The sequence below is a fragment of the Loxodonta africana genome, chromosome 6 (assembly GCF_030014295.1).
Source record: "Loxodonta africana isolate mLoxAfr1 chromosome 6, mLoxAfr1.hap2, whole genome shotgun sequence".
NCBI classification, from domain to species: domain Eukaryota; kingdom Metazoa; phylum Chordata; class Mammalia; order Proboscidea; family Elephantidae; genus Loxodonta; species Loxodonta africana.
In genome coordinates, this window is record NC_087347.1 from 37,944,769 (window position 1) to 37,968,250 (window position 23,482).

The following is a 23,482-nucleotide window of genomic DNA, read 5'->3' on the forward strand; positions in this document are numbered from 1 at the left end:
GCATAGTTAAGTGTTCTGGAATTCCCATTCTTCGCAACATTATCCATAATTTGTTATGATCCACACAGTTGAATGCCTTTGCATAATCAATAAAATACAGGTAAACATCCTTCTGGTATTCTCTGCTTTCAGCCAGGATCCATCTGACATCAGCCATGCTATCCAAGGCAATTAGGCTAGATAAAGAAATAAAGGGCATCCAAATTGGTAAGGAAGAAGGAAAAGTATCTCTATTTGCAGATGACACAATCTTGTACACAGGAGACCCTAAAGAATCCTCAAGAAAACTACTGAAACTAATAGAAGAGTTCAGCAGAGTATCAGGATACAAGATAAACATACAAAAATCAGTTGGATTCCTCTACACCAACAAAGAGAACATGGAAGAGGAAATCACCAAATCAATACAATTTACAATACCCCCCAAGAAAATAAAATACTTAGGAATAAATCTAACCTGAAAAGTAAAAGACCTATACAAAAAAAATCACAAGACATTACTGCAGTAAACCAAAGGATACCTACGTAAGTGGAAAAACATACCTTGCTCATGGATAGGAAGACTCAGCATTGTAGAAATGTCTATTCTACCCAAAGCAATCTGTAGGTACAATGCAATTCTGATCCAACTTCCAATGACATTCTTTAATGAGATGGAGAAACAAATCACCAATTTCATATGGAAGGGAAAGAAGCTCCAGATAAGTAAAGCATTGCTGAAAAAGAAGAACAAAGTGGGAGGCCTTGCACTACCTGATTTTAGAATATATTATACCGTCACAGTAGTCAGAGCAGCCTGGTACTGGTACGACAACAGATACATAGACCAATGGAACACAATTGAAAATTCAGACATAAATCCATCCACACATGAGTAGCTGATATTTGACAAAGGCCCAAAGTCTGTTAAATTGGAAAAAGACAGTTTCTTTAACAAACGGTGCTGACATAATTGGATATAATCTGCAAAACAATGAAACAAGACCCATATCTCACATCATGGACAAAAAAAAGCTCAAAATGGATCTAAGCCCTAAATATAAAATCTAAAATGATAAAGATCATGGAAGAAAAAATAGGGACAGTGCTAGGAGACGTAATACATGGCATAAACAGTATACAAAACATTACTAACAATGCACAAATACCAGAAGAGAAACTAGATAACTGGGAGCTCCTGAAAATCAAACACAATGCCCTTCCAAAGACTTCACCAAAAGAATAAATATTATCTACAGACTGGAAAAAAGTTTTGGCTATGAGAGTTCTGATCAGTGTCTGACCTCTAAAATCTACATGGTATTACAAAAACTCAACAACAAAAACACAAATAATCCAGTTAAAAAATGGGCAAAGGATATGAACAGGCACTTCATCAAAGAAGACGTTCAGGCAGCTAACAGATGCGTGAGGAAATGCTCACGATCATTAGTCATTAGAGAAATGCAAATCAAAACTACAGTGAGATACCATCTCATCCCAAGAAGGCTGGCATTAATCCAGAAAACGCAAAATAATAAATGTTGGAGAGGTTGTGGAGAGACTGGAACACTTATACACTGCTGGTGTGAACGTAAAATGGTACAACCACTTTGGAAATTGATTTGGCACTTCCATAAAAAGCTAGAAGTAGAACCACCATAAACCAGAAAACCAAACCCGCTGCCATTGAGTCGATTTCGACTCATAGCGACCCTATGGGACAGAGTAGAACTGCCCCATAGAGTTTCCAAGGAGCGCCTGGCAGATTCGAACTGCCGAACTCTTGGTAAGCACCCATAGCACTTAACCACTACACCACCAGGGTTTCCAGAACTACCATATGATCCAGCAATCCTACTCCTTGGAATATACCCTAGAGAAATACCAGCCTTTACATGAACAGATATACGCACATCCATGTTCATTGCAGTACTGTGCATAATAGCAAAAATATGGAAGCATCCAAGGTGCCTATGAACGGATGAATGGATAAATAAATTATGGTATATTCACACAATGGAATACTACGTAATGATAAAGAATGATGATTAATCCGTGAAACATCTTATAACGTGGATGAATCTGGAAGGCATTATGCTGAGTGAAATTAGTCAGTTGCAAAAGGACAAATATTGTATAAGACCAGTATTATAAGAGCTCAAAAAATAGTTTAAACAGAAGAAAATATTCTTTGATGGTTATGAGGGTGATAAGGGAGAGAGGGAGGGGGTATTCACTAATTAAATAGTAAACAAGGACTGTTTTACATGAAGGGAAAGACAGTACACAGTACAGGACAGGTCAGCACAACTGGACTAAACCAAAAGCAAAGAAGTTTCCTGAATACAACCGAACACTTTGAAGACCAGGGTAGGAGGGGCAGGGGCCTGGGGACCATGGTTTTAGGGGACATCTAGGTCAACTGGCATAACAATATGTATTAAGAAAACATTCTGCATCCCAGCTTGGTGAGTGGCATCTGGGGTCTTCAATGCTAGCAAGCGACAATCTAAGATGCATCAATTTGTCTCGACCCACCTGGAGCAAAGGAGAATGAAGAACACCAAAGACACAAGGTAATTATGAGCCCAAGAGCCAGAAAGGGCAACATAAACCAGAGACCACATCAGCCTGAGACCAGAAGAACTAGATGGTACCTGGTTATAACCAATGACTGCCCTGACAGGGAGTACAACAGAAAATACCTGATGGAGCAAGAGAACAGTGGGATGCAGACCTCAAATTCTCATACAAAGACCAGACTTAGTGGTCTGACTGAGACTAGAAGGACCCCAGAGGTTATGGTCCTTGGACCTTCTCTTAGCCCAAAACTGGAACCATTCCCAAAGCCAACTCTTCAGACACAGATTGGACTGCGCTGTAAGACAGGAAATGATACTGGTGAGGAGTGAGCTTCTTGGCTCAAGTGGACACATGAGACTAGGTGGGAAGCTCCTGTCTGGAGGTGAGATGAGAAGGCAGAGAGGCACAGGAGCTGGCTGAATGGACAAGGGTAATACAGGGTGCAGAGGAGGAGTGTGCTGTTTCATTAGGGGGAGAGCAACTAGTAGTAGATAACAAGGTGTATATGAATTTTTATATAAGAGACTGACTTGATTTTTAAATTTTCACTTAAAGAACAATTAGAAAAGGAAAGTAAAAAAGAAATGTTGGAATTTGGTTCAGGATTGCATTGTGTCTGTAGATTGCTTTGGGTAGAATTGACATTTTCACAATGTTGAGTCTTCCCATCCATGAGCAAGGTATGTTTTTCCACTTATGTAGGTCTCTCTTGGTTTCTTGCAGTAGTGCCTTGTAGTTTTCTTTGTATAGGTCTTTTACGTCTCTGGTTAGATTTATTCCTAAGTATTTTATCTTCTTGGAGGCTATTGTAAATGATAGTGATTTGATGTCCTTTTCAACGTTCTCTTTGTTGGTGTAGAAGAATCCAACTGATTTTTGTTTATCTTGTCTCCTGATACTTTGCTGAAATATTCTATTTGTTCCAGTAGTTTTCTTGTGGATTCTTTGGGGTTTTCTGTGTATAAGATCATATCATCTGGAAATGGGGATACTTTTACTTCTTCTATACTGATTTGGATGTTATTTATTTCTTTTTCTAACCTAATTGCTCTGGCTATGACTTCCAGCACAATGTTGAATAAGAGTGGTGATAAAGGGCATCCTTTTCTGGTTCCCGTTCTCAAGGGGAATGCTTTCAGACTCTCTCCATTTAGCTGTTGGCTTTGTATTAATGGTCTTTATTACAATGAGGAATTTCGCTTCTATTCCTGCTTTCCTGAGAGTTTTTTTTTTTTTATCATGAATTGGTGTTGGACTTTGTCAAATGCCATTTCTGTATCAATAAGATTATGTGGTTCTTGTCTTTTGTTTTATTGATGGAATGGATTAAATCGATTGCTTTTCTAATGTTGAACCATCCCTGCATACCTGAACTCTATTGGCTAGAATTTTGTTCAGGATTTTTGATCTAAGTTCCTGAGGGATTTTGGTCTGTGATTTTTTTTCCTGTGGTGTCTTTACCTGGTTTTGGTATCAGGGATGTGCTGGCTTCATGGAATGAGTTTGGGAGTGTTCCATCCTTTTCTTTTTTTGATTGTACTTTAGACGAAGGTTTACAGAACAAACTAGCCTCTTGCCAAACAGTACACATATCATTCCATGACATTGGCCAACAACCCCATGACATGTGGACACTCTCCCTGGGTTTCCCACCACCAGCTTTTCCTGTCCTCTCCTGCCTTCCAGTCCCTGCCCCTGGCCTGGCGTGCCCCTTTAGTCCCACTCCTTTCTCCAGGCCTGTCCAATCCCTGGCTGACGTGCAAACCCTGGGAGTAAATTCATTGCTGCACTAAAAGCATGTCCAGGTGGCATACTCTCAGGGGTTCTCTAGTCTCTGTCAGTTCAGTAAGTCCAGTCTTTTTTGTGAGTTAGAATTTTGTTCTATGTTTTTCTCCAACTGTGCCCAGTACCGTCTATTGTGATCCCTGTCAGAGCTGTCAGTTGTAGTAGCTAGGCACCATCTAGTTGTACTGGACTGAGTCTGGTGGAGGCCATGGTGGTTGTGGTCCATTAATCTTTTGGACTAATCTTTCCCTTGTGTGTTTAGTTTTCTTAGTTCTCCCTTGCTCCCAAAGGGGTGAGACTGGTGGAGCATCTCAGATGGCCACTCAGAGGCTTTTGGGACCCCGGATGCTGCTCACCAAGGTGGAATGTAGAACATTTTCTTTCCAACTTTTTCTGTGCTCTGAAATACCTGTAGTAAGTAGCAGTGTTAACGCTTCTCTGAAAGTTTGGTGAAATTCTCCATTGAAGCTATCAGGGCCAGGGCTTTTTTCTTTTTTTTTTTCTGGGAGTTTTTAAATTACCTTTTCAATCTATTCTTTTGTTATAAGTTTAATTAGTTGTTCCACCTCTGTTTGTGTTAGTTTAGTTAGATAGTGTGTTTCTAGAAATTTGTCCATTTCCTCTAGGTTTTCAAATTTGTTGGAGTGCAGTTTTTCATACTCTTCTGTTAGGATTCTTTTAATTTCATTTGGATCTGTTGTGATATTGCCTATCTCATTTCTTACTCAGGTTATTTGCTTTCTTTCCTGTTTTTCTTTTGTCAGTTTGGCCAGTAGTTTATCGATTTGTTGATCTTTTCAAGGAACCAGCTTTCGTTCTTGTTAACTCTTTCAGTTGTTTTTCTATTCTCTATTTCATTTAATTCTGCTCTAATTTTTATTATTTTCTTTCTTCTGGGGCCCAAGGGTTTCTTTTGTTGCTCTCTTTCTACTTGTTCAAGTTGTAGGGTTAATGTTTTGATTTTGGGCCTTTCTTCTTTTTGGATGTGTGCATTTATTGCTGTAAATTGACCTCTGAGCACTGCTTTTGCTGTGTCCCAAAGGTTCTGGTAGGATATGTTTTCATTCTCATTTGATTCTGTGAATTTTTTTTATTCTGTCCTTAATTTCTTCTATAACCCAGTAGTTTTTGAGCAAGGTGTTGTTTAGTTTCCACATATTTGATTTTTTTCCTTTGCTTTTTCTGTATTGATTTCTACTTTCATGGCTTTATGGTCAGAAAAGATGCTTGGTAATATTGTGGTGCCTTTGAATTGTGTTAAGGCTTGCTTTGTGGCCTAATATGTGGTCTATTCTGGAAAATGGTCAATGTGCATTGGAAAAGAAAGTATACTTGGCTGCTGTTGGGTGGAGTGTTCTGTATATGTCTATGATATTAAGTTGGTTGATTGTGGCATTTAGATCTTCCGTATCTTTATTGAGCTTCTTTCGGGATGTTCTGCCCTTCACGAAAGTGGTATGTTGAAGTCTCCTACTATTATTGTGGAGCTCTCTATCTTTTCAATGCTGTTAGAGTTCGTTTTATGTATTTTGGAGCCCCGTCATTGGGTGCGTAAATATTTATTATGGTTATGTCCTCCTGGTGTCCTTCTTTATCATTTGTGGTGGATTTTACTTTAAAGTCTATTTTGTCAGAGATCAATATTGCCACTCCCGCTCTTTTTTGATTGTTGTTTGCTTGATATATTTTTTTCCATCCTTTGAGTTTTAGTTTGCTTGTGTCTTTAAGTCTGAGGTGTGTCTCTTGTAGGCAGCATATAGACGGATCGTGTTTTTTTATCCATTCTACCACTCTCTGTCTCTTTATTGGTGCATTTAGTCCATTTACATTCAGCATAATTATTATTGATAGGTATGAGTTTAGTGCTGTGATTTTGGTGTCTTTTTTGTGTGTGTCTTGTTGACAGTTTCTTTTTTCCACTTAATTTTCTCTGCTGAGTCATTTTACTTTACGTATTTTCTTTTCTTTTTCATTGTTGTCAATGTTGTATTTGCTGAGTCTTCATATGTTTTTCTTGTTTATTTTGATGTGTAGGATTGTTAGTTTCTTTTGTGGTTACCTTAATATTTACCCCATTTTTCTATGTTTAAACCAATCTCTTATTTCTTTACATTGCCTTGACTTCCTCTCCGTATGAAAGATCATTATTTAGTCCCTACTTTTTTTCTTCATTTTGTCATCTTTTACATATCAATGCCTCTGTTTCCCTATTTTCAGTGTTTTAGCTTTGATTTATTTTTGTTACTTTTCTATCTGGGTTGATATCTGGTTGTTCTGTCCTGTGTTCTAGTCTTGGGTTGTTATCTGATGTTATTGATTTTCTAGCTGGAGGACTCCCTTTAGTATTTCCTTTAATTTTGGTTTGTTTTTTAAAAATCCCTAAACTTCTGTTTATCTGGAAATGCCCTAATTTCACCATCACATATGAGAGATGGAAACCCTGGTGGCATAGTGGTTAAGTGCTACAGCTGCTAACCAAAGGATTGGCAGTTCAAATCTGCCAGGCGCTCCTCGGAAACCCTATGGGGCAGTTCTACTCTGGCCTATAGGGTCGCTGTGAGTCAGAATCAACTCAACAGCACTGGGTTTGGTTTGGTTTTTTATATGAGAGACAGTTTTCCTTGGTATGTAATTCTCGGCTGGCGTTTTTTTGTCCTTCAAGGTTTTATATATGTCACCCCGTTGCCTTCTTGCCTGTACGGTTTCTGCTGAGTAGTCAGAGCTTAGTCTTATTGTCTCTCCATTGTAGGTGACTTTTCATTTATCCCTAGCTGCTCTTAAAGTCTCTATTTCTTTGGTTTTGGCAAGTTTGATTATAATATGTCTTGGTGACTTTCTTTTGAGATCTACCTCGTGTGGGGTTCAGTGAGCATCTTGGATAGATATATTCTTATCCTTCACTACATCAGAGAAGTTTTCTGCCAACAAATGTTCAACAATTCCCTTTGTATTTTCTGTTCCCCTCCTGTTCTGGTACTCCAGTCACTCATAGGTTATTCCTCTTGATAGAGTCCCACATAATTCTTAGGGTTTCTTCATTTTTTTAAATTCTTTTATCTGATTTTTCCTCAAATAAGTTGGTGTCAAGTGCTTTATCTTCAGTCTCACTAATAATGACTTCCATTGCCCCAATTCTGCTCCTATGACTTTCTATTGAGTTGTCTAATTCTGAAATTTTATTGTTAATCTTTTGGATTTCTGTTTGCTGTCTCTTTATGGATTCTCGTAGCCTATTAAATATGGCATTATGCTCTTGTATAACCTTCTTAAGTTCCTTTATTGCTTTGTCTGTATGTTCCTTGGCTTGTTCTGTGTTTTGCCACATCTCCTTCCTGATCTCTTCACGAGTTCTGTGTATTAATCTTTTGAATTCTACCTCCAGTAATTCTAAGAAGTTATCTTCTTCTGGTAGGTTTCTTGATTCTTTGTTTTGGTGGCTTGCTAAAGCTATCATGGTTTGCTTATTTACGTGATTTGGTATTGACTATTGTCTCTGTGCCATCAATAAGTTATTGTATTTATTTATTTTATGTTTGCTTACTGTGTCCTAGCTTCTTGTTTTGTTTTGATATCCCCAAATAGGCTGGTCGTGTGAGCTTGTTTGATTATTGGTGTCTTTGAAGCTCTCAAGGCCTGTCTCCAGGTGGCTAGAGCTGTTACTAGGTATGTGAGCCCAGAAGTCCATTTATTTTTCTTGTGTGGATTCAGCGCAGGTGTCCAAGTTGTCAGTCACTGAGTGTGTGGTGCAGATTCTCACCTACCATCTTAGACGGGCATGTGTGACTGGAGTGGGCACAGGTATCTGGCTGCAGTAGGGGGTCATGTGCTGATCAAGGCAGGGAACTGACTGTTGCCCTTGAGTGTCCGGATGGAAGACATTTCCCTGTTCCCTAGTGGGTGGTAGGTAGGTTTTGCAGCCATACTATGGGCATCCCAAGCTGTTGGCTGTAAGAACTGGAGGTCACCACTTATTCTTGGACCTCTGTCATGGACGGCTCAGTGGAGTGGGTGGAGCCACCCGTCCTCAGGCCCCTGATGTTTGGTAGGTGAGAACCCTGCTTAATGGCAAGGTGGTATCAAATGTCCCAAATCTGCCACTCCCTCTTATAGCTGATAAAGATGAAAATAGGCTTCATGTATACACTGTTGAAATGGGCTGACATAGGTCTATGCAGGGGTGAAAGGTGTTCAAAGTCCGTAGACCCCTTACGCCTTGTCTAGGCAAAGGGACTGTGCCTTCCCTGAGTTCCCAGCTTAGGGGAGGTGGCAGATTTTTTCCTGTTTGTTAATTTATTCCCACTCCAAAGTCAAAAGAATGGCTCAGGGCATGCGATGGGCCCTACTTCTGGCCCAGGGGGCTCAAAAGTTGCTGAAGTCAAACTGGGACCTGGGACAGAGTAGGTAGGGGGCAGGTAAATGGGAGAGACGTACTTCCCAAAAGGGTTTTTTTTTTTTTTTTGATCCATGGCAGGTCAGATGCTTGTACTTATCTTTTACCAATTAAGTGCCATTTCTCGCTGGTTCTGAAGGTTTGAGCAGACTTTCTGCCACTCGGTCTCTCCCAATGTGGAAAACGTGTCCTGAGCGTCACTGTTTGCCTCACCCCTCTTGCGCTAGCCGATCCAGCCTGCAGGGTTCCAGTGGCAGCCAGGCCAGGTCTGGCAGCTTCTCGCTGATTCTGAACTGTCTCTCCCTCCCCCTGCTGCTCGGTCAAATTCCTCAGCTTTTCTTTGATGTTCAGGGCTCCTAGATTGTCATATATAATCGATTCACTTGTTTTTTTGGGTCTTTGTTATAAGAGGGACCACAAGAAGCATCTGACTACTCTGCCATCTTGGCCCCTACTCTTCTTCCATCTTTTTTTGATGCTTCATATGTCATTCATTTTTTACCCGTAAGGTCCTTCACTATTGCAGCTTGAGGCTTGAATTTTTTCTGTAGTTCTTTTAGCTTGAGAAATGCTGAGTGTGTTCTTCTCTTTTGGTTTTCTAACTCCAGGTCATTGCACGTTTTCTTCTAATACTTTTTCTTCTCTAGCTACCCTTTGAAATCTACTATTCAGCCCTTTTACTTCATCGCTTCTTCCATTCGCTTTAGCTACTCTACATTCAAGAGCAAGTTTCAGAGTCTCTTCTGACATGCATTTTGGTCTTTTCTTTCTTTCCTGTCTTTTTAATGACCTTTTGCTTTCTTCATGTATGATATCCTTGATGTCATCCCGCTAGTTGCCTGGTCTTTGATCGTTAGTGTTCAGTGCATCAAATCTATTCTTGAGATGGTCTCCAAATTCAGGTGGAATATACTGAAGGTTATATTTTTGTTCTCATAAAAAAAACCCCACTGCTATCGAGTCGATTCCAACTTGTAGGTACCCTATAGGACAGAGTAGAACTGCCCCATAGAGTTTCCAAGGAGCACCTGGTAGATTCAAACTGCAGACCTCTTGGTTAGCAGCCGTAGCACTTAACCACTATGCCACCAGGGCTTCCTTTGTTCTCATAGACTAGTTTTAATTTTCTTCAACTTCAGCTTGAACTTGCATATGAGCAATTGATGGTCTATTCCTCAGTCAGCCCCTGGCTTCGTTCTTACTCTCATATTGAGCTTTTCCATCATCTCTTTCCACAGATGTTATCAATTTGATTCCTCTGTTCTTAATCTGGTGAGGTCCATGTGTATAATTGCTGTTTATGATGTTGAAAAAAGGCATTTCCAATGAATAAGTCATCGGTCTTGCAAAATTCTGTCATGCGATCTCTGGCCTCATTTCTATCACTAAGGCTGCATTTTCCAACTACAGATCCTTCTTCATTGTTTCCAACTTTCATGTTCCAATCACTAGTAATTATCAATGCATCTTGATTGCATGTTTGATCAATTTCAGACTGCAGAAGTTGGTAAAAATCTTCAATTTCTTTATCTTTGGCATAAGTGATTTGTGTGTAAATTTGAGTAAAGGTCGTATTAACTGGTCTTCCTTGTAGGCGTATTGGTATTATCACTGACAGCGTTATGCTTTTTCACAATATATGCAATGCCATTCCTCTTTAATTTGTCATTCCCAACATAGCAGACCATATTATTGTCTGATTCAAAACGGCCAATACCCATCCATTTCAGCTCGCCAGTGCCTAAGATATCAATGTTTATGAAGTCCATTGCATTTTTGATGACCTCCAATTTTCCTAGATTCACACTTTGTAAATTCTGTGTTGCGATTATTAGTGTATGTTTACAGCTGTTTCTTCCAATTTTGACTTGTGCCACATCAGCAAATGAAGGTCCCTAAAGCTTTACTCCATCTACGTTACTAGGTTGCAGGTGACATAGCTTCAAGGAGGCAACTCTTTCCTAGTCATGTTCTGAGTGCCTTCCAACCTGAGGAGCTCATCTTCCGGCACTATATCAGACAGTGTTCTGCTGCTATTTATAAGGTTTTCACTGGCCAATTTTTTCCGAAGTAGACTGCCAGGTCCTCCTTCCTAGTGTGTCTTAGTCTGGAAGCTCCGTTGAAACCTGTCTACCGTGGGTGTTCCTGCTGGTGTTTGAAATACCGGCAGCATAGCTTCTAGGATCGCAGCAACATGCAAGCCACCACAGTATGACAATCTGACAGACGTGTGGTGCAAATTCGTGCATAGGAGGGTAAATAAGGCATTGCCTCGCCATCAAGTAGTTCAGCATTTAGAGTAGAATCAGGAGAGATTATCCATTTATTTCAGTACAGTGTAGGAGGCCCAGGGTGTTATGGGAGCCTGAGCAATTAGGCGGCCTCCTGAACTTGGACCAAAAAAAAAAAAAAAAGGAGGAGTAAACGACAAGGTGACTGTTAGTTGGTTAGGAACTACAAGTTGGAGAGGTGGAGAGGTTGTGAAAGGCCATGAATACTATGAACAAAGCGGGCATAAATACTGCCCTCATGGAGCTTACATTTTATTGGTGAAGGAGAAACGCTAAACATTAAATAAATAAATTTTGCAGTGTGCTAGATCATAGGTGCTTAAGGAAAACAGTACTTCAAGCCAGGTGTCAAGTTTAACATTAACAATGATGTCACGTTGATAGTATGTACCTTCGATTTGATAAGAATGGCACTTCCCCTCTGAGGTATTCTTGCCAAAAACCCACAACCCCATTCTAATCATGAAAAAAAAAATCATACAAACCCCAGTTGAGGGTCATTCTATAAAATACCTGACCGATACTCCTCGAAAATGTCAAGATCATTAAAAACAAGTAAAGTCTGAGAATGTTTCACAGCCAAGAAGAGCCCAAGGAGATGTGACAACTAAATGTAATGTGGTATCTTGAATGGAATCCTGGAACAGAAAAAGGACATAAGGGAAAAACTGAGGAAGTCTGAATAAAATATGGAATACAGTTAATAATAATATATCAGTATTGGTTCACTGATGTGACAAATGTACCACACTAGTGTAAGATGTTTCATTGATGAGACTGGGTGTGGAGTATGTGGGAACTCTCTGTACTATGTTTGCAATGATTCTGTAAATCTAAAACTGTTCTAAAATTTAAAAATTATTTAAAAATCAAAAAGAGTTGAGTAAGGGGATCAGAAGTTCAGGGAAGAAATGTGTATTATAATTTTAAATAGGGTAGTCAGGGTAAGCCTCAGTGAGATGGTGGCCTGAACAAAGGCTTAAAGAGGAAGCTGGCCATATGCATATCTGAGCAAACCACCAGTGCAAAGGCACTAAGGTGAGAACATGTTTACATGTTTGAGAACTGGCAAGGAGACAAGTGTGGCCAGAGTGAGGGGCAGGGGGCCAGAGATGAAAGATGAGGGGGAATATCAGATAGGGGCTTTTAGGCTGTTGTTGGTCATGTATAGTGTGCCAGGAACCATGCCATATATTCTCATTTAATTCTCCCAGCCATCCTAGGAGGGAAGTATTATTAATATACAGGTTTTGCAAATGAGGAAACTGAGATTAGAGAAGTTAAGTAACTTACCTAATGTACCACCACTGGTAATTGGTGGAACTACAATTCTTTCCTTCTCTGAGCCCCAGTGTCTTCACCGTTGCCCTCTGCCTTCACTCCTGAGGAACCTAGACTATGTCTTCTACATCAGAGGTTAGCAAATAATAACCCATGGGCCAAGCTGAATCTGACCCACTTCCTGTTTTTGTAAATAAAGTTTTATTGGAACACAGCCACACCCAGTCATATATTTATTGTGTATGGCTGCTTTCCTCACTACAACAGCTGTGAGAAATTTTGAATAGTTGAGAATTCAAATGGCCTGCAAAACCCTTTACAGAAAATGTTTCCTGGCTGACCCCTCTTCTTCCTGGGTAGACTTTGAAGGGTTAAGAGAAGTGACATGGAGGCTGCATTGGAGGGAGGAAAGACAAGAGACAGGGAGATCTTCCTGTGAATTTATTGAGCTTCCTCTGAGTATGTGGCCCTGTGGGGGACATAGACAAATGGAATATGGGGTTTGCCCTTAAGGAGCTTATAGTCTAGTTCAGGAGCTGAGAAGGACTTATTCAGGAAATAAAAGGCAGTTTACAAAGTGGTGGTGTTTGGTGATGCTTTCTACATCCAGAAAAGGGGAGACCCTGAAAGACTGAGTCTTCAGGAGCGGCTTCTTAGGGGGTGGGATTTGGGATATGGTGGATTGGATTGATGCAGGGTAGCACTCCTTCTCTCCTATACCTTAATGAATGAATAAGTTAAGACATATTGAAAGCATTTAGAGCTGTGCCTGGCATATACAGTAAGTGCTCCCCTAGAGTGTAAGTTCCATGAGGGCAGGATTTGTGTATGTCTTGTTTACTGCTCTATCACCGGTGCCTAGAGTGCAGTAGGTGCTTCAGTAAACACTTATGCAATGAATAAATATTAGACTGCAACTCGCAATAAATTTAGCTATTTTGCAAGTACAGGCAAAGATCCAGATCTCTCACACTGGTCTATTAACTCATTTATTCCTGTAAAGAGTGAATTTTCCTCCCTTTTGGCTTTTGTTAAAACAACAGCAGTCTTTATTTTTTATTGCTACAGGTAGTCGTTACTGGTGAGACGGCTAGAAGTCAGAGGTACTGACAACAAAGGGAAAAGGGAATACAATTTCAAATAATCCTAAGGGTAGATAGACAAAAATAGTTTATTCATCTATTCAACAAATATTTATTGAATTGCACCTGTGCTCTGGGAATCCAGGGTGGACAAAATAGACACAGGCTCTGCCTAAGAGTGGCTATTGACATCGAAACTCGTAATTATAAATGCAATGTGTGTAACTCATAAAAGGGCAAGTGTCATGGAAGTTTATAATAAGGACACTCAATCTAAACTGGGACACCAGAGACCATCTCTCTTAGGAAATAATAACAAACTACTCCCCCAAAATTTCTTAAAACAACAATTTATTATCCCTATCGTTCTGTGGCCCCCACGTGCCTGTCAGTTTGTTGTACTGTGGGGGCTTGCGTGTTGCTGTGATCCTGGAAGCTATGCCACCGGTATTCAGATACCAGCAGGGCCACCCATGGAGGACAGGTTTCAGCTGAGCTCCCAGACTAAGACAGACTAGGAAGAAGGACCCAGCAGTCTACTTCTGAAAAGCATTAGCCAGTGAAAACCTTATGAATAGCAGTGGAACACTGTCTGATGCGGTGCTGGAAGATGAGCCCCCCAGGTTGGAAGGCACTCAAAAGACGACTGGGGAAGAGCTGCCTCCTCAAAGTAGAGCTGACCTTAACGACGTGGATGGAGTAAAGCTTTTGGGACCTTCATTTGCTGATGTGGAACGACTCAAAATGAGAAGAAATAGCTGCAAACATCCATTAATAATTGGAACCTGGAATGTATGAAGTATGAATCTAGGAAAACTGGAAATCATGAAAAATGAAATGGAATGCATAAATATCGATATCCTAGGTATTAGTGAGCTGAAATGGACTGGTATTGGTTATTTTGAATTGGACAGTCATATAGTCTACTACACTGGAAATAACAACTTGAAGAGGAATGGCGTTGTGTATATTGTGAAAAAGAACATTTCAAGATCTATCCTGAAGTACAACGCTATCAGTGATAGGATAATATCCATACGCCTACAAGGAAGACCAGTTAATATGATTATTATTCATATTTACACACCAACCACTAAGGCCAAAGATGAAGAAATTGAAGATTTTTATCAGCTTCTGCAGTCTGAAATTGATCAAACACGCAATCAGGATGCATGGATAATTACTGGTGATTGGAATGCGAAAGTTGGAAACCAAGAAGAAGCAGTGGTTGTTGGAAAATAAGGCCTTGGTGATAGAAACAATGCCGGAGATCAAATGATAGAATTTTGCAAGACCAATGACTTCTTCATTGCAAATACCTTCTTTCACCAACATAAATGGTGACTATACCCATGGACCTCGCCAGATGGAATACACGGGAATCATATCGACTACATCTGTGGAAAGAGACAATGAAAAAGCTCAATATCATCAGTCAGAACAAGGCCAGGGGCCGACTATGGAACCGACCATCAATTGGTCACATGCAAGTTCAAGCTGAAACTGAAGAAAATCAGAGCAAGTCCGCGAGAGCCAAAGTATGTCCTTGAGTATATTAATTTAGAGACCGTCTCAAGAATAGATCTGACGCATTGAACACTAGTGACCGAAGACCAGACGAGTTGTGTAATGACATCAAGGACATCGTCCATGAAGAAAGCAAGAGGTCATTGAAAAGACAGAAAAGAAAGAAAAGACCAAGATGGATGTCAGAGGAGACTCTGAAACTTGCTTACAAACGTCAAGCAGCTAAAGCAAAAGGAAGAGATGATGAAGTAAAAGAACCGAACAGAAGATTTCAAATTGTGGTTCGAGAAGATAAAGTAAAGTATTATAACGACATGTGCAAAGAGCTGGAGATAGAAAACCAAAAGGGAAAAACACGCTCGGTGTTTCTCAAGCTGAAAGAACTGAAGAAAAAATTCAAGCCTCGAATTGCAATAGCGAAGGATTCTATGGGGGAAGATATTAAACGACACAGGAAGCATCAAAAGAAGATGGAAGGAATACACAGAGTCGTTATACCGAAAAGAATTAGTTGATGTTCAACCATTTCAAGAGGTAGCATATGGTCAGGAACTGATGGTACTGAAGGGAGAAGTCCAAGCTGCTCTGAAGGCATTGGTGAAAAACAAGGCTCCAGGAATTGACGGAATATCAACTGAGATGTTTCAACAAACAGGTGCAGCTTTGGAGGTCCTCACTCATCTATGCCAAGAAATATGGAAGACAGCTTCCTGGCCAACTGACTGGAAGAGATCCATATTTATGCCTATTCCCAAGAAAGGTGATCCAACTGAATGCGGAAATTATAGAACAATATCAGTAATATCACACACAAGCCAAATATTGCTGAAGATCATTGAAAAACAGCTGCAGCTGTATATCGACAGGGAACTGTCAGAAGTTCAGGCTGGATTCAGAAGAGGAAGTGGAACCATGGATACCATTGCTGATGTCAGATGGATCCTGGCTGAAAGCAGAGAATACCAGAAAGATGTTTACCTGTGTTTTATTGACTATGCAAAGGCATTTGACTGTGTGGATCATAACAGATTATGGATAACATTGTGAATGGGAATTCTAGAACACTTAATTGTGCTCATAAGGAACGTTTACATAGATCAAGAGGCAGTTGTTAGGAGAGAACAAGGGGATACTGACTGGTTTAAAGTCAGGAAAGATGTGCCTCAGGGTTGTACCTTTCACCATACCTATTCAGTCTGTATGCTGAGCAAATAATCCGAGAAGCTGGACTATGTCAAGAAGAATGGGGCATCAGGATTGGAGGAAGGCTCATTAACAACCTGTGTTGTGCAGATGACACAACCTTGCTTGCTGAAGGTGAAAAGGGCTTGAAGCACTTACTACTGAAGATCAAAGACCACAGCCTTCAGTATGGATTACACATCAACGTAAAGAAAACAAAAATCCTCACAACTAGACCATTAAGCAACATCGTGATAAACGGAGAAAAGATGGATGTTTTCAAGGATTTCATTTTACTCGGATCCCCAATCAACAGCCATGGAAGCAGCAGTCAAGAAATCAAAAGACACGTTGTATTGGGTAAATACGCTGCAAAGGACCTCTTTAAAGTGTTGAGAAGCAAAGATGTCACCTTGAAGACTAAGGTGCGCCTGACCCAAGCCATGGTATTTTCAATTGCATCATATGCATGTGAAAGCTGGACAATCAATAAGGAAGACTGAAGAAGAATTAACACCTTTGAATTGTGGTGTTGGGGAAGAATATCGAATATACCACGGACTGCCAAAAGAATGAACAAATCTGTCTTGGAAGAAGTGCGGCCAGAATGCTCCCTAGAAGAAAGGATGGTGAGACTGCATCTTACATACTTTGGACATGTTGTCAGGAGGGATCAGTCCCTGGAAGAGGAGATCATGCATGGCAAAGTACAGGGTCAGCGGAAAAGAGGAGGACCCTCAACAAGGTGGATCGACACAGTGGCTGCAACAATGAGCTCAAGCATAGCAATGATTGTAAGGATGGCACAGGATCAGGCAGTGTTTTGTTCTGTTGTGTGTTGTCGCTATGAGTCGGAATCGACTCGACGGCAGCGGGTTAATGCACAAGTTATGTTTACACTATACTGCAGTCTATTAAGGATGCAATAGCATTATGTCTAAAAAAGTTTACATACCTTAATTAAAAAATACTTTATTGCTAAAAAATGCTAACCATCATATGAGCATTCAGCGAGCCGTAATCGTTTTGCTGCAGTGGGTCTTGCTTTGATGTTGATGGCTGCTGACTTATCAGTGTGGTGGTTGCTGAAGGCTGGGGCAGCTGTGGCAATTTCTTAAAATAAGACAACATTGAAGGTTACTGCATTGATTGACTCTTTCTTTCATGAAAGATTTCTCTGTAGCATGTCATGCTCTTTGATAGCATTCTGCCCACGGTAGAACTTCTTTCAAAATTGGAGTCAGTCCTCTCAAACCCTGCTGCTGCTTTATCAACTAAGTCTATATAATATTGTAAATTCTTTGTTGTCATTTCTATGATGTTCACAGCACCTTCACTAGGAGTAGGTTCCATCTCAAAAACTACTTTTTTTGCTTATCCATAAAAAGCAACTCCTCATCCGCTAAAGTTTTATTATGAGATTGCTGTAATTCAGTCACATCTTCAGGCTCCACTTCTAATTCTAGTTCTCTTGCTGTTTCTACCACATCTGCATTTACTTCCTCTACTGAAATCTTGAACCCCTCAAAGTCACCCATGAAGATTTGAATCAATTTCTTCCAAACTTCTGTTCATGTTGATATTTTGACCTCCTCCCATCAATCACAAAAGTTCTTAATGGCATCTAGAATGGTGAATTCCTTACCGAACGTTTTTAATTTACTTTGCCCGGATTCATCAGAGGAATCACAATCTATGGCAGCTATAGCCTTGTGAGATGTATTTCTTAAATAATAAGACTTGAAAGTCGAAATTACTCCTTAATCCTTGGGCAGCAGAATAGGTGGTGTGTTAACAGGCATGGAGACAACATTGATCTCCTTGTACACCTCCATCAGAGCTCTTGGGTGACCAGGGGCATTGTCAATGAGGGCTAATATTTTGAAAGGAACCTTTTTTCTGACCAGTAGGTCTCAACAGTGGGCTTAACATATCCAGTGAACCATGTTGTAAACCGATGTGCTGTCATCCAGGCTTTGTTGTTCCATTTATAGAGCACAGGCAGAGTAGATATAGCATAATTCTTAAGGGCCCTAGGATTTTCGGAATGGTAAGTGAGTATTGTCACCAACTTAAAGCCACCAGCTGCATTAGCCCCTAACAAGAGAGTCAGCCTGTCCTTTGAGGCTTTGAAGCCAGGGATTAACTCCTCTCTGTCTGTGATCTGTGGGAGTCCTGGATGGCACCTTCTTCCAGTATAAGGCTGTTCCATCCACACTGAAGATCTGTCGTTTGGTGCAGCCCCTTCATCAGTTATCTCCGCTAGAGCTTCTGGATAAACTTGCTGCAGCTTCTGCATCAGCGCTTGCTGCTTCGCCTTGCACTTTTCCGTTATGGAGACGGCTTCTTTCCGTAAATCTTATGAACCAACCTCTGCCAGCTTGAAACTTTTCTTTTCACGTTTCTCAGCCTTCACAGAATTGAAGAGTTAGGACCTTGCTTTAGATTAGGCTTTGGCTTAAGGGAATGCTGTGGCTGGTTTGATCTTCTGTCCAAAACACCAAAAATTTCTCTGTATCAGCAATAAGGCTGCTTCGCTTTCTTATCATTCATATGTCCAGTGGAGTAGCACTTTCAGTTTCCTCCAAGAATTTTTCCTTTGCATTCATAACCTGGCTACCTGTTTGGCTCAAGAGGCCTAGCCATCTCGGCTTTCAACATGCCTTCCTCACTAAATTCTATCATTTCTAGCTTTTGATTTAAAGTGCAAGACATGCGACTCTTCGTTTCACTGGAACAGTTAGAGGCCACTGTAGGATTATTAATTGGCCTAATCTCAATATTGTTGTGTCTCAGGGAATAGTCATGCCCGAGGAGAGGGAGAGAGACAGAGTAATGGCCGGCCTGTAGAGCAGTCAGAAGATACACAAAATTTATTAAGTTTGCCATCTTATATGGGCACTGTTCATGGCACCCCAAAACAATTACAATAGTAACACCAGAGATCACTGCTCACAGATCACCATAACAGATATAATAATAATGAAAAAGTTTGAAATATTTCAAGAATTACCAAAATGTGACACAGACGAACCAAGCACGTGCCATTGGAAAAATGGTGCCGGTAGACGTGCTCAATCCAGGGTTGCCACAAATCTTCAATTTGTAAAAAACACAGTATCTGTGAAGCACAATAAAGTGCAAATAAAATGAGGTATGCCTGTATTGAGTGATCGGAATGATAATTGAAATGTTTACAGTGTAGATGTAGTTCAGAGGAGGTCTAGGTGTGGAGTGGGGTGGGTCAGGAAAGTTCCATCCCAAATCACGTAGTTGGTAAAAGACAGAAATAGGATTTGAACCAGATCTGACTCTAGAGCTCAGACTCTTCTCACTAAATTGCTCACCTTGCTATCTGTGGAAAGTCATTTTATATAATAAACTTGAAAATCCTGTACTAATTAAAAAGTAATTTACTCTTCCTAATTTCTTCCTAACCATCAGGGCAAATACCTCCTAATTTTTCTAGGCTCGACTGAAGGGTCATTTCCCTTTTGAAGACCTTCTTGACATCTTTCTCACCACCCACAAGCAATTGACCCCTGTCCTCTTTTTCCCCCACCAAGTCTGGTTCAACCTTCTGTCAAAGCACCTGTAACAATTTTGGGGCTAATTTTCTTATCTGGCTCATCATGATAGGCTGTGAGCTTCTTTAGGGCAAGAGCTATGTCTTATTTATCTTTATATCTCTTATGTCCAATGTCTGATGGGACCTTAATAAATAATGGATGGATGAATGATTTCCAGGTCTACTAGGTACCACCTTAAAGCTTTCAGACACATCCTATAGTCACACCTTTGGTATAATTTTAACCCCGAGTCCTTATTTTACTGGCATCATCCTGGGTTTAAACTTTGCCTATAGGTTTTAATTCACTTTAAGAGTCTGTTTTCCATATGCATTTTATCTGTAGATAAGAAATAACTCTATTTTGGAACCCAGCAAGTCTTGGACCATTCATAAACCCGCAAACTAAACCCCTTGCCGTTGAGTTGATTTCAACTCATAGCAGCCCTATAGGATGTGCAGAACTGCCTCACAGGGTTTGAACTGGTGGATTTGAACTGCCAACCTTTATGGTTAGCATCTAAATGCTTAACCATTATACCACCAGGGCTCTGCCTCTAAATTCTACTTGCCACTGAACTGTTCCTTCTTTCTCGCTCTCTCTCTCATACTTTATCATTCACAAATTAAAAAAAAAAAAAAATCGTACTTTCATTCTGCCTTGAAATCTCATTAGCCAGATTCCCAGGTTCATTAGTTATATTTTCTAAAGTATTTTTCGTTTAATCATTAGGTGTATTTTCTACATTTTGTTCAGTCTTCCCAATCGTTCCACCACTAGATAACATGGATTATCCTTTTTTGAGCCTCTGATAGTTATTCTTCTAGATTCCACTAAGAGTCTTCTCACTGCTGCCTTTCCAGCTTCTACCTATTCAGTCCTGTGCCACATGTTTTACAGTTTTGTTACAGCAGCAATACTCCATTCCTGGTATCATTTTCTCTTTTGGTTATCTATTACTGTGTAATAAACCACTCCAAAACAGACTTAAAACAACAGTGATTTAGTATTTCTCACCATCCTGTAGATTGATAGCTGGGTTGAGTCTTCTTCTGGTCTCACCTGAGACCACTCATGTGACTGCAGTCTTCTGATGGCTTGACTAAAACTAGAAGATCCAAGTTGGTCTCACTCACACATCTGGAAATTGGTGCTAGCCGTCAGCTAGAACACATTGGTTGTCCTCCAAGGGGCCTTTCATCTTCTAATAGGCTAACTGGCTTTCTTTACATCATGGTTGTTTCAGAATTCCAAGAGAATGAGATCACCCTCTTGATGGGAGGAAGGACAACAATGCTTTGTGAAGGGGTGTGATTCATTGGAGACCATTATTATAATGACCTTTCACATTCCTCATGCTGCTTTTGGTAGGAGAAGAGTTTTGAGCAGAGAATGTAAATGATAGGCCCATGGAGTATTTGTAGAACATCTACTGTGTACTAGACACTATTCTAGGAACTCGGGATACATCAGTGAATGACACAGAAACGGATCCCTACTCTCCATGGAGCTTATATTTGAGTGGGAGGAGATAATAAATAACAAACATAATAAGTAAATTTATGAGTTGGCCTTTACTTTGAGTGAAACACAACCATTGCAAGATTCTCAGCAGAGGAATGATATGATCCTTCTTAGAAGTCTGCATAAAGTTTAATAGTTGATAAGTACTTTGGGGAAAAAAAAGGTAGTACAGGATAAGGAAGACTGGAAATACTGGGGGTGAGGGTACATTATTAAATAAGGTGGTCAGGGCAAACCTCACTGAGAAGGTGGAACTGAGCAATGCCTTGAAGGAGGTGAAGGAAGGAGTTAACCAAGGGAATATCTGGGGGAGATCCTTCCAGCCAGAGGCCCTCACTGGGAACATGTCTGGCATGTTTGAAGATCAGCAGGGAGCTCAGTGTAGCTGGAGCAGAATGAGCAAGGGGGGAAGGGAGATGGAATCAGAGAGGTAACTGGGCCAGAGCTTTGAAAGGACTTTTGCTTTTACATGGAGTGAAATGGGCAGCACTGCAGGGCCTTGAGCAGAGGAATGAAATGATACTGTAAAAGGCCTGCAAAGTGGTGTTTTTATGTTTGTTTGTTTTTTAATTTGATGCCAGTCTTTAAGCAAGGAAAAAAAATCATACACGAATAGGAATTTCTTCCTGACCTTAAGAAGTTGGGAGACTTTCTAATACTGGGCCCACCCTCCTACAGGGTGAACATTAGCTGGGGGTGAGTAGCAGCTGCCCTTGGAATCCTGTGCACTCCATTTCACAGTGGTCCCCACCCCCTCTTACTGACTAACCCTCCTCCCCCTCCACTCATTACATGCCTGGCCCCTCTGGCATTTGAGTTTACAATCTCTTGTCTAGAGTAACACTGTCCAGTAGAACTTTCTATAATAATGGAAATATTTTTCATGTGCCACTAGCCACATGTGTCTGTTGAGCACTTGAAATGTGGCTCGTGTGACTGAGGAACTAAATGTTTAATTTTATTCAGTTTTAATAAATTTAATTTTAAATAGTCATGTGTGGTTAGTGTCTACCATACTGGACAATGCATGCCAAGAGCATCCCTGTCAAGATCTGTTCTAATCGGAGCCGGCCTTGGACACCTCAGAGACAGTGGGTGAGTGCTCATGTGCGTTAACCAGTAAGCAAAGTACGCACAGGCTTATATTAAGCAAGGTACGTATGCACGAATTTACATGTCTTTACTTGCTAATCTGTAGTGCGCAATTTCACATGGGTTTCACCACCAAGAAACAGATGAAATTGCACAAAAGATGTGGTGAAACCCATGTGAAATTGTGCAGTACAGATCTGTAAGTAAATAGAAGTAAATCCGTGCATAGCTTGCTTACTGGGTAATCCTTCCGTGGCTCGTGGGATTCTTTCTGCCTAGGTTGAGCTGTAAGGTACAGGACCTGAGGTCTGGAGAGAGAAAAGGATAAGCTAAAGCCTGACACTTGGGCCATAACTCTAGCCTAGGCCCTTCAATATCCTGTAGGCTGGACTCGTATTCCTAGGCCCATCCTAGAAACCTCAGGAGTTTTCAGCATGAAGTATTCTTCCAAGAAGAATGAAGGAATTCTGAAGTCCAGAGTCATCATTAAAGGAAAACAACAACAACAAAAGAACAGATGCCATCCAGTTGTTTCTGACTCATGGCAACCCCACGTATGTCGGAGAAGAACTATGCTCCACAGGGTTTTCAGTGGATGATTTTTCACAAGCAGATCTCCAGGCTTTACTTCTGAGGTGCCCTGGAGGGACTCAAATCCCCAACCTCCTGGTTAGAGTGCGTTAACAGTTTGTACCACCGGGGGACTGCAGGTCATCATTAGACATTACATATTCTAAATCTAAGAAGTGCCGACACAATAACATACAGGTTTAATAGTAGGGCCGAATCTCTTTACTTTTCCCTTGTACCTTTAGGCCACACAAATCATCAGTGCTTTCAAGGTTTGTGAAAGAACCCATGCATGTATGACTTTCAAACTGATAATTATATAGGTCCGGTCACAGAATTCCAAGTCTCTTTTGATTACGATTTTAGGTTAACATATCACCAAGAGTTGCCAAGGCAGCTTTTTCACAACTGCTCTCAAAGGCTTCTCTGTGTGAGTAAAAGCAATTGACCTTAATTCTCTTTATCAAGCGCTCCACCCTGCTCTGTGAAAGTTCTGACACAAAGCCAGCAGTGGTGTGTACTCCTGACAATGGAACTCCTGTGTAAGTATTTCCCACCTTTGTGCATGACTGCCATGGAGGAGGTGTAAAGGTGGGCAAGTAACTGGGCAGATTCGTGTCCTGT

The 23,482-nt window shown here is 40.6% G+C and overlaps 1 protein-coding gene across 9 annotated transcripts in view; it reads left to right on the forward strand.

Annotated features, from left to right (window-relative positions):
- PLEKHM3 (pleckstrin homology domain containing M3) overlaps positions 1-23,482 on the forward strand; it is a 229,420-nt gene that overhangs the window by 36,595 nt on the left and 169,343 nt on the right. Inside the window, exon 1 of one of the 9 annotated variants that reach the window (XM_064286746.1) lies at positions 17,001-23,400. The exons of the other annotated variants lie outside the window; for them this stretch is intronic. The gene's annotated coding sequence lies outside the window, so the exon portion shown is untranslated. Of the gene's footprint in view, positions 1-17,000; positions 23,401-23,482 lie in introns of those variants that run through there. 9 annotated transcript variants of the gene reach the window in all.